The 12,159-nt window shown below is 43.8% G+C and overlaps 1 long non-coding RNA gene across 1 annotated transcript; it reads left to right on the top strand.

Annotated features, from left to right (window-relative positions):
- Positions 1-3,228: 3,228 nt before the first annotated feature.
- On the top strand, positions 3,229-12,022 carry LOC117874231. Its single transcript, XR_004644923.1, has 3 exons — positions 3,229-3,285; positions 10,461-10,699; positions 11,674-12,022. It is a non-coding gene; the product is annotated as an uncharacterized LOC117874231 (long non-coding RNA).
- The last annotated feature ends 137 nt before the right edge of the window (positions 12,023-12,159 follow it).

Here is a 12,159-nt window from a genome sequence, read left to right as displayed (position 1 = left end):
ATATAGGTATCATTCCTCTGTTCATGTATATAAAACAATCCATCAATGCCATACTCTTTCCCCTTAGTCAAATGCATTAGTACCATACTATATCCTGAGCCTCAGATTTCAAACTGATGGTATCACTTGAATTAACCGGGCCTTCTTGTCTTTGACATCAGTGGGAATTTTGTCATTGATTTCAATGGGAGTAAGATGAGGTCCATTGTTTGTCAGGATTTGAAGCACTATAAAAAGCCTCAGCATTATTATTATAATAGTACTGAAGCCAAATCTTGAGGTTCAGAGTGCCCCCGTGAGGTTCTGAGCTCCTTTAACACCTAACCAAACGAAGGCTGAGGGGAGATATGATTGCTCTCTATAAATACATCAGAGGGATAAATAACTTAAATAACTCCTCTCCCTTCCTGGTAAGTGTGAGTGCTGACAGAAGAACAGATGGATATAAACTGTCCATCCACAAGTTTAGGTTTGAAATTAGATGACGGTTTCTAACCATCAGAGGAGTGAAGTTCTGGAACAGTTTTCCAAGGGGAACAGTGAAACCTAACTGGCTTCAAGACTGAGCTTGGTAAGCTTATGGAGGGGATGATATGATGGAATGCGGGGCGGTCCATCAGCGACTGCTGATAGCAAAACCTCCCAACAGCTGGAGATGGGACACTAGAAGGAAAGGGCTCTGAGTTACTACAGAGAATTCTTTCCCAGGTATCTGCCTAATGAATTGCCCACATGCTCAGGGTCTCATTGATAGCCATTTTTGGGGTCAAGAAGGAATTTTCCCCCCAGGTCAGATTGGCAGAGACCCTGGGGGGGTTTCGTGCTCCTCTGAAGCATGGGGCATGAGTAACTTGCAGGTTTAAATTCAGAGTTCAGAGTTACGAACACCAGAGTTACAAACTGACCAGTGTGACACTCTGTACCTCGAGGGGAACACCCTGCACTTCCATGTTCATCCTTATAATATGATTGTGTGGTATCCAATGCAAAGTATGTCATGTCGGGTGTCTTCGGAACAGGGCTGGCTCCAGGCACCGGCTTGTCTCATAGACTCATAGACTCATAGACTTTAAGGTCAGAAGGGACCATTATGATCATCTGGTCTGACCCCCTGCATGCTGCAGGCCATAAAACCGTCCCTACCCCTTCCCTGGACTCTGCTGTTGAAGTCCCCAATCCTGTTTTAGGTGACTTCAATCGGCAGAAACCCTCCTGCTAGAGATCCCTGCTCCATGCTGCGGAGGAAGGCAAAAAACCTCCAGAGGCTCAGCCAATCTGCCCTGGAGGAAAATTCCTTCCCGACCCCAAATATGGCGATCAGTAAGACCCCGAGCATATAGGCAAGAGTCTCCAGCCTGACCCCTGTCAGCCATTATACAATTTACCTACCATTGCTTGGTTTTCCTTGACTACTATGTTTTACCATTAAACCATTCCCTCCATAAATTTATCTAACTTAATCTTAAAACCAGACAGGTCCGTCGCCCCCACCGTTTCCCTCGGAAGGCCGTTCCAATATTTCACCCCTCTGACGGTCAGAAACCTTCGTCTAATTTCAAGCCTGAACCTCCCCACGGCCAGTTTATATCCATTCGTTCTCGTATCCACATTAGTACTAAGCTGGAATAATTCTTCTCCCTCCCTCGTATTAATCCCTCTAATATATTTAAAGATAGCAATCATATCCCCCCTCAGCCTTCGCTTTGTCAGACTAAACAACCCAAGCTCCTCTAGTCTCTTTTCATACGACAGGTTTTCCATTCCTCTGATCATCCTAGTGGCCCTTCTCTGCACCCGTTCCAGTTTGAGTTCATCTTTTTTAAACATGGGAGACCAGAACTGCACACAGTACTCCAAATGAGGTCTCACCAGCGCCTTGTACAACGGAAGCAGGACCTCCTTATCCCTACTAGATATACCTCGCCTAATGCATCCCAAGACAGCATTGGCTTTTTTCACCGCCACGTCGCATTGTCGACTCATAGTCATCCTGCGGTCTACCAGGACCCCTAGGTCCTTCTCCTCTTCCGTTACTTCTAACCAATGCGTCCCCATCTTGTAACTAAAATTTTTATTAGTTATCCCCAAATGCATCACCTTACACTTTTTACTATTAAATTTCATCCTATTCCTGATACTCCAATTCACAAGCTCATTCAAGTCTCCCTGCAGGATATCCCTATCCTCCTCCGAATTTACAACGCCTCCCACCTTCGTATCATCTGCAAACTTTATCAGCCCACTCCTGCAATTGGTTCCGAGGTCAGTTATAAATAGATTAAATAAAATGGGTCCCAAAACCGAACCTTGAGGCACTCCACTAGTAACCTCCCTCCAACCTGACAGTTCACCCTTTAATACGACCCGCTGCATTCTCCCCATTAACCAATTCCTTATCCACCTCTGGATTTTCATATCGATCCCCATGTTTTTCAGTTTAACCAATAATTCCTCATGGGGTACAGTATCAAACGCTTTACTGAAATCCAGGTATATTAGGTCCACCGCATTTCCCTTATCTAATAAATCCGTTACTTTCTCAAAGAAGGAGATCAGATTCGTTTGGCACGATCTGCCCTTCGTAAAACCATGTTGTAATTTATCGCAATTGCCACTAACCTCCAGGTCCTCAACTAGTTTCTCTTTCAGAATTTTCTCTAACACCTTGCACACTACAGATGTTAAACTAACAGGCCTGTAGTTACCCGGATCACTTTTTTTCCCTTTCTTGAAAATAGGAACCACATTAGCTATTCTCCAGTCTAACGGGACCACCCCCGAGTTTACAGATTCATTAAATATTATCGCTAATGGGCCTGCTATTTCCCGCGCCAATTCCTTCAATATTCTCGGATGAAGATTGTCAAGCCGGTGCTTGGGGCGGCCGCTCCGGAGAGGGGCGGCACGTCCAGGTATTCAGCGGCAATTGGGCAGACGGTCCCTCACTCCCCCTTGGAGTGAAGGACCTCCCACCGAATTGCCGCCGCAGATCGCGATCACGGCTTTTTTTTTTTTTTTGGCTGCTTGGGGCGGCCAAAACCCTGGAGCCGGCCCTGCTTCGGAAGGCTCATGATGCACTGAGCATTGTTGTTATAGTAATGTTATAGGTTGTAATTTCATTTATATAGTTATGAGGCTAAAAATGTGTCTTCTGGGCTTAAAATTCTCCAGGAGCAGAGGGGCAGTTCACACCTCATCAGAGCATGTATGAGACAAACCCAGCCCAGCCTCACAGGAACAAAGGACACTGCCTAGGCAGCGACAAAGGATCTGTTGGACTCTCGAGTAAGTCACCCCCCTTCCCTTGGTCAGTTTGGGACTATGATGAGGTAATGCTCACCTGACTCTGAAGGGGTGGGCAAAACCAAGGGGGAAGAAAGAACTTGATAAAAGGGAGAGACGTTTGCTATGCTCTCTCTCTTCCACCTACGTCTACAGACCACCACCACCAAGCAACTGAAGCACTGAACGAAGGGGTGAGTCTGGCTGAAGGGCAACCAGCCAGCCTGTGGTGAGAAGCATTGAAGTGTGTAAGGGCACTGAAAGTGTTAAGATCAGCTTAGAATATGTTTTGCTTTTATTTCATTTGACCAAATCTGACTTCTTGTGATTTGACTTATAATCACTTAAAATCTATCTTTTGTAGTTTATAAATTTGTTTGTTTCTTCTACCTGAAGCAGTGCGTTTGGTTTGAAGCATGTCAGAGACTCCCCTTGGAATAAGCCTAGTACATATCAATTTCTTTATTAAATTGACGAACTCATATAAGTTTGCAGTCTCCAGCGGGCATAATTGGACACTGCAAGACGGAGGTTCCTAGGGTTGTGTCTGGGACTGGAGATATTGGCTAGTGTCATTCGGTTGCACGATCCAAGCAGCGGCTGGCTAAAAGTGCTCACTCACATAGCAGGGAGCAGCTTACATGCTAGAGGCTGTGCAGGGAACAACCCAGGAGTGGGGGTTCTCACAGCAGAGCAGGGTAAGGCTGGCTCCCAGAGTCGAGGATTGGAGTGACCTAGCAGATCACTGGTCCAGATAACACCAGGGACTGTCACAACCAATCAACCACACACCACAATCAGGCAGTAACAGAGACAAAAAAAAAAGAGCAAATACAGTACTATAGGCGCCGACTTCGTGGGTGTTCCAACCCTGGAGCACCCCTGGGGGAAAAAATGGTGGGTGCTGAGCACCCGCTGGCAGCCACCCTATCAGTTGCCCCCCGCAGCACCTCCCGCCCGCCGGTGGGCCCCGTGGATCAGCGCCTCCCTCTCCCTCCCCTTGCCTCCTGCCTGCCACCAAGAGCTGTTTTGCAGCATGCAGGAGGCTGGGAGAGAGGAGGGAGGAGCGGGGATGCCGTGTACTTGGGGGAGGGGGCAGAACTGGGCGGGAAGAGGTGGGCAGGACAGGGCAGGGGCGGGAAGAGGCAGTGCAGGGATGGGGCCTTGGGGGAAGAGGTGGAGTGGAGTGGGGGTGGGGCCTGGGACAGAGCTGGGGGTCAAGCAATTAAGGAAATTTGGCTCCAGTGTACAGTACAGTACTGTGTTAAATGTAAACTACTAAAAAAAAGGAACATTGGGAAAAAAATTGACAAGGTAAGGAAACAGTTTTTGTGCTTGTTTCATTTAAATTAAGATGGTTAAAAGAAGTATTTTTCTTCTGCTTAGTAAAGTTTCAAAGTTGTATTAAGTTAATGATCCATTGTAAACTTTTGAAAGAACAACCCTAATGTTTTGTTCAGAGTTACGAACATTTCAGAGTTACGAACAACCTCCATTCCTGAGGTGTTCGTAACTCTGAGGTTCTATTGTAGTGTAAATAGTGAATTCTCTGTAACTTGAAGTCTTTAAACCATGATTTGAGGACTTCAGTACTCAGCCAGGGGTTAGAGGTCTATTACAGGAATGGGTGGGTGAAGTTCTGTGGCCTGCAACATGCAGGAGGTTGGACTAGATGACCACAATGGTCCCTTCTCACCTTAAATCTATGAGTCTACTGAGTTCAATACTCCGCACCTGACAGAATCAGGTCCATTATAGTTACACATATATGATGGTGTCAATTTTGTTTAATAGGGATATTTTATCTATGAGCATGAGTGAGTGAAAAACGAATCATCCTTCAGTGGCATGAAATTGTTGCTGTATCAAGACAAAGCCTTTCTGCTGACCCCTGACACTCATCAGTGAATGATGCAATTTGAATGTTTTAGAACAGCAACCTGCTAACAAAGACAAATTAAAAAAATAAAACTGCACTGCTGCTATTGAACTTTAAGCAAAAGTTTCCAGTTACATCAGAAGTCTCTCTGATACTTGATCTCCCTCAGACTTCCTGCCATTGCCAGCCGCTATGTCAGTTCGTCTCTGACTCTCAGATCTACGTCACAGTTGTAGCAAGGAGAGGAAAGAAACAGAATTCAAACCATATGAAAATATGCTAAAAAAAGAGGGAGAAAATACATTGAATTGTTAGGCATGTTGGACTTGAATTTCATTGAGCCACGTTAGTATTTCTATTTGCTTAGGGACAGACATGGGTGTTGCCCCTCCTCCTGAAGATTTGCCTTATGCAATAGCCAGGCACAATGGCAGTGCAGGGAACAGCGCCTGCAAGAACTGGATCCTCGAGGTACCTCTGGGGTACACATTAGTTCAAAGGAGGCAGGGAAAAGCAAGAGGAGGCAAAACCATGGTCCTGTACCCCTTTCTAAGGGCTGGTCCACACTAACCCCCCACTTCGAACTAAGATACGCAACTTCAGCTACGTGAGTAACGTAGCTGAAGTAGAAGTATCTTAGTTCGAACTTACCGCGAGTCCACAAGCGGCAGGCAGGCTCCCCCGTCGACTCCGCGTACTCCTCTCGCGGAGCAGGAGTACCGGCGTCGATGGCGAGCACTTCCGGGATCGATCCCAGAAGATCAATTGCTTACCGCCGGACCCGGAGTTAAGTATAGACGTACCCTAAGTCAGCTCGGTGATTGCAGCCTTGTACTGCCCCACTGCCCCCTATGAAGCTTGTGATAAGATGGCTCCATCCCCACCCGCCAAAGCAGGGCTGTGTTTAAATCCTCACACAATGTAGCCCAGAGGGGAAGGATTCTCTTCTGCATTTTACACAAAGGTCTGGGACCCAGGAAATCTGATTTCTATTCCCACATTTGCCACAGACTTTGTGTGTGACCTCGAGTAGGTCACTTAATCTCTCTATGACTCAATTTCTCTGTCTGTTTAAATTGAACTATTTACTAGGGTATCAAGCAATTAAAAAAAATTAGTTGTGATTAATTGCACTGTTAAAGAATAATAGAATACCATTTATTTAAATATTTTTGATGTTTTCTACATTTTCAAATATATTCATTTCAATTACCACACAGAATACAAAGTGTACAGTGCTCATTTTATATTATTTTTGAGTACAAATATTTGCACAGTAAAAAACAAAAGAAATAGTTTTTTCAATTCACCTAATACAAGTACTGTAGTGCAATCTCTTTATCATGAAAGTTGAACTTACAAATGTAGAATTATGTACAAAAACATAACTGCACTCAAAAATAAAACAATGTAAAATTTTAGAGCCTGCATGTCCACTCCGTCCTACTTCTTGTTCAGCCAATCGCTCAGACAAACAAGTTTGTTTATATTTGCAGGAGATAATACTGCCCCCTTCTTGTTTACAATGTTACCTGAAAGCGACAACAGGTGTTTGCATGGCACACTTGTAGCTGGCATCGCAAGATATTTACATGCCAGATGCTTTAAAGATTCATATGTCCCTTCATGCTTCAACCACACTTCCAGAGGACATGCGTTCATGCCGATAACGGGTTCTATTTGATAACGATCCAAAGGAGTGCGGAGCAATGCATATTCATTTTCATCATCTGAGTCAGATGCCACCAGCAGAAGGTTGATTTTCTTTTTTGGTTGTTTGGGTTCTGTAGTTTCTGCATCGGAGTGTTGCTCTTTTAAGACCAGAAAGCATGCTCCACACCTCGTCCCTCTCAGATTTTGGAAGACACTTCAGATTCTTAAATCTTGGGTCGAGTGCTGTAGCTATCTTTAGAAATCTCACATTGGTACCTTCTTTGCGTTTTGGCAAATCTGAAGTGAAAGTGTTCTTAAAATGAACATGTGCTGGGTCAACATCTGAGACGGCTATAACATGAAATATATGGCAGAATGCGGGTAAAACAGAGCAGGAGACATACAATTCTCCCCCAAGGAATGCAGTCACTAATTTAACTAACTCATTTTTTAAACAAGCATCATCAGCATGGAAGTATGTCCTCTGGAATGGTGGCTGAAGCATGAAATGGCATACAAATGTTTAGCTTATCTGGCACATAAATTCCTTGCAAGGCTGGCTACAAAAGTGCCATGTATTTTAAATGCCTGTTCTCACTTTCAGGTGACATTGTAAATAAGTGGGCAGCATTATGTCCTGTAAATGTAAAGAAACTTCTCTGTCTTAGCGATTCGCTGAACAGAAATAGGACTGAGTGGAATTGTAGGTTCTAAAGTTTTACATTGTTTTGGTTTTTTGAGTGCAGTTATGTAACAAAAAGAAATCTACATTTGTAAGTTGCATTTTCATGATAAAGATATTGCATTATGGTACGTGTGAATTGAAAAACGCTTTGTGAATTGAAAAACACTCATTTTTACAGTGCAAACATTTGTAATAAAAATAATAAAATAAAGTGAGCACTGTACACTTTGTATTCTGTGTTGTAATTGAAATCAATATATTTGAAAATGTAGAAAAGCATCCAAAATATTTAATAAATTTCAATTGGTATTCTATTGTTTAACAGTGAGAAAAAAAGTGTGATTAATCACGATTAATTTTTTAAATTGCGATTAATTTTTTTTTTAGTTAATCGCGTGAGTTAACTGCGATTAATCGACAGCCCTAATATTTACCTTACCTCATGGGGTCTTGGACAATTTAATTTCTTAATGTAAAAGCACCATGAGAGCCTCAGATGGAAAGCATTACAGAAGTATTGCTATTCACATCAAAGTCTAACATCCTTCACCAGAAACAAAATTGAGTATTTCCCAGTAGAACACTTCCCCTGCAAGCTACCCTAGTTCCAGCTACATACACTTACTCTTCTGCTAGCCCATACATTATATTACATTATTATTATTGTTATTATTATCTATACCAGTGGTTCCCAAACTTGTTCCGCGCCTTGTGCAGGGAAAGCCCCTGGCGGGCTGGGCCGGTTTGTTTACCTGCCGCGTCCGCAGGTTCGGCCGATTTGCTGCTCCAGGCCAATGGGAGCCACTGGAAGTGGAGGCCAGTACATCCCTCAGCCCGCGCCGCTTCCCGCAGCCTCTATTGGCCTGGAGCAGCGAACCGCAGCCACTGGGACCGCGATCGGCCAAACCTGCGGACGTGGCAGGTAACCAAAGCGGCCCGGCCTGCCAGGGGCTTTCCCTGCACAAGCAGCGGAACAAGTTTGGGAACCACTGGTCTATACAAAGCCTAAAAGTATGCTTGGTGCCTTACAAAACAAGGCAAGATCCTTGCCCCAAAGATCTTACACTCTAAGATTAGTCAAAACACAACCAGAAGATAGCAAAAGGAAGAGACGGGGTAGAGGAAGGGGAACATGATAAGAATGTATGGTAGCATATGAAATACATTCTTCTGCCACAACAGCATAAACTTCCTCTTCTGCCAGACAACAGTGGACCATGTAACTATTAAATCTAATGTAGTCTCTAAGGCCTTATGGAAGTTGGGAAGGCTCCGTGTCAATATCCCCATGGGATCCCATATGACGTTGGGTCTGCTCTTCAGACTCAGGTTTTGGACTGTCACCAAGTTTGCCAATGCTTCTGTTTCTATCGTAAGCAGCATATTACAAGTTCTTGTTATCTTCAGAACACTTTTTTAAGTCTTTTGACAGCTTGTCCACTGGAGGAAAAAAAGAATTGGCAAGCTTCCTTTGTTGTTGACTGTTGAGCATGACTGGTAATCTCAGGTTGGCAGCCAGCACTGAGACCCAGGGCATTTTTCTGTGGGAGGACAAAGTAAGAAGCAAAGATTGCATTTTATGACAGTTTGTGTTTCTACATTTTACCAGTTCAGGCCCTCTTCTCATTTATATACTTGAATACTTCCCCAGCAAAACCTAACCTTCCCCCCAATTCTCCCTTAAAACCAAACACTTTCAAGGGGGTCAAGAGATAATCACCCAGCAAAAAAGTTTTTTTGGAAGGAAATAATGCAATACGTCAAATATTGGAATGCAATTCTAAAGCAGCCAATACAGCATCAGGAGAGCTTAGGAGTGAACCAGCACCTCAGGTAACTACAACCCACTGCTGTTATCTGGCCCTCTTTCCCTTGTATCCCTTGAGTTCCCTCGCCAAATATGATTGCATTCCCATGCCCCTTCACATATTCCTGCCTTCCTATCCAGTATAATTACTACTTAATATTCATTGCCTTTGCTCTCTCATCCAGAGATGGTCTCCCTCCATCTAATTACAATTGCTTGTCATCCCCAGTTTCTCTCTGCATTTAGATCATCTAATGAACCTATTAAAATGTGGCCTATTCATCTGTCATAGCATTGATATGCCCCAAGAGGCTCTGAATGGCACACCCATTGTAGGCAATATAGCAGAATCTTCTGAGACACATTAGCACAGCTGCTGGTCAGCAGACAACGGCTGGAAAAATAACAGATTGAGGGGCCCGGTGAGGCATCAGTTATGCAACAGGCCAACAATAAATAGAAGTGACCTCAAAAGTTTGGATGCTTATCAAAAATTACTTGAGGTGGGTCCTGCTGCATTCTAAAGCTCAAAGGAGTAGGCCCAAGTTATATCCATGATCGTCTCTTTTGGCCTCAGCCTGATGAGTATTTGTTTTCTGACATCACCTGTCATTTAGGGGCCATATTAGGTCAGCAAGCAATTGTACTTTTGCTGTAGTGAGCCCTAAAGTGACACCCCCATGGCGTCCATCTCAGTCCATCCTTCCTGACTTCTAACACATTAAACAAAATCCCCAGAGATGTTTTCAGCATTACAACTATTCACCCCACGTTTTTGGGGGGAGGGAGCGGGAGGTTCTGTTAGACATCCCCTGATTGATGATGTTTTGATATATATAATTTTTGTGCAGTACCAAATGTCTATATGGAAAGGAGCACTTCAAAAATAAATTAATGTTGATGTTTCATGCAGGCTTGATTCCCCCCCACCCACCCCACTACTTCCTGGATTTAATCATTTATGAAACCTTCCTAAAGTTAAGCATGCGTGTGCACGCACGTACAATTTCAAAACATTCATTTTTGGAGATTTTTTTTCTTTAGTTGGTTTATTTTTTAACCAACCTCAGTAGCATTCCCAGACCTTTCATTGGCTGCTGCTCAAACTTCTCTTCTTATCTACCTGCTCTTCTAATTATTTTTCTTTATTTCAGTCTGTGACAGGGTGTACCAGGCATTCACTGACCCCTGCTGGAAGCCCCACTCTCTTTTCACACCCTGCCCTAAGAAAGTGTTCTGCTGGAAGAGAAAAGCAGCAAGTTCAGACATCAAGGGGATGCACAGACGCCCTCCCTGGCAGGCGGCAGACCATTGTGGAACCAGGACACAGGGGGGCGCTAGAGAGGAAGAGTCCCTGCGATGCTGTGCCCTGACACAACTGGGCGCTCTGGTGGTGAGTGCACACTATAACACAATCCGTAAATGGGAATCCTCTGGGATCCTATTCTTCAGCATCACTCTCAAAAGACCTCAGGAGAGCTGGGTGCAGCTCCTTCCGCCTTCCAAAGAGGCTCACTCAAGCAATGAGAGACTATTCTTCCTGACTGTGCCTGAGTATCTCTTGCCTTGCATCTTGTGTAAGTCAGTTCCACCTGTGCAAACTGGATGCAAAATGCTACCTGGTTAGCATTTCCCACTCACTTGCACCAATGAGCAGCATTTTACATCAACTTTTCACAGGTGTAACCACTCCTACAAGGCACAATGCAGCAGAGAGTCAGGCCCACTGCTTCAACAGTACCCCTAACTGGCGGCTTGCTGGGCTGTCCTTACAATTTGTGGCACCCCATGCAAGAATCCTAACCTGCTTAAGAGGGAGGAGTGAATCTGGGCCAAGTGTATCTTCTCCTTTGTTCTCATTACTTGTCATTTCTATATTTTACTCCTGAAGACAGTGGCAAAACTCTGACTTTAATGAAAACAGGAACAGCCCCTTTGGGAATTAGGAAAATGCTCAACACCTGAGCACAGGTCACCCTGATTTGTCTTTTTGTGATAGCAATTACTTGTAGATTTCATGCTTTTCTTAGAAATAATCAGAGACTTTTTAAAAAAAAATCTGCCCTGTGGTTACTAACTTTGGAATCAGTCTTGTATCCACTAAAGAAAATGGCAACACTCCCACTGACACTATGGAAGCAGGATTGGATCCTTTAATTTCATCTGAAAAAAATGTTTAATCTAGGACTTTTTTGAAAATAGGAGCAGAGGGTAAAGAAGTCCCAGTGTAAATATAGTGCCGCTCTGAATGGTAGCAAGGGCAGTCACTCCAGGAGGAAAAAATTGTTACTTCTAAAAGGAGCATTATTCGTGACAATATATGTATATGTGACTTTCCCCCCCTTAATTGTTCATTTTTTTTTCTAGTAACAAAAAGCCCACCACCAACACACACAAAAAATCAATGCCAGTAATCCAATCCCATGCAAGCAGCCCTACAATAACCAGCCAGTGTACCAGGAGACAAAATAACTCCACTAAGGAAACAGATTTCACTGTCAAGACAACAAGGGGAAAAAATTGTCAAAGTTCTAAGAAGTGTCTTTCAAAACATCCTCTAGATGCTGCTAGCCATTTCCCTTCCTCTGCCTTGTTATGGCTGTGGCAGGCATCTCTGTGTACAGATGACAGTTTTGACATACATAGCATATGTTGAAATATAGGCATATACAGGTTAGCTTTAAGAGATGTTCATCCCAAGTGTAACTCCATCAACTTCAGTGGAATTACACTATAGATTAATTTGGCCCAGAGTGTCAGCTTTGACTCTGAATTTCCTTTCTTCAGTTTGTGCCAAAAACGTGATGTGTCACTTCATTTTCGGTTTGTGTGTGTGAGTGACTCTGCTCCTAT

Source organism: Trachemys scripta, chromosome 3 (assembly GCF_013100865.1).
Source record: "Trachemys scripta elegans isolate TJP31775 chromosome 3, CAS_Tse_1.0, whole genome shotgun sequence".
Classification (NCBI taxonomy): domain Eukaryota; kingdom Metazoa; phylum Chordata; order Testudines; family Emydidae; genus Trachemys; species Trachemys scripta.
Note: the sequence above shows the minus strand (reverse complement) of the source record. Positions and strands in the feature narration are given on the sequence as shown.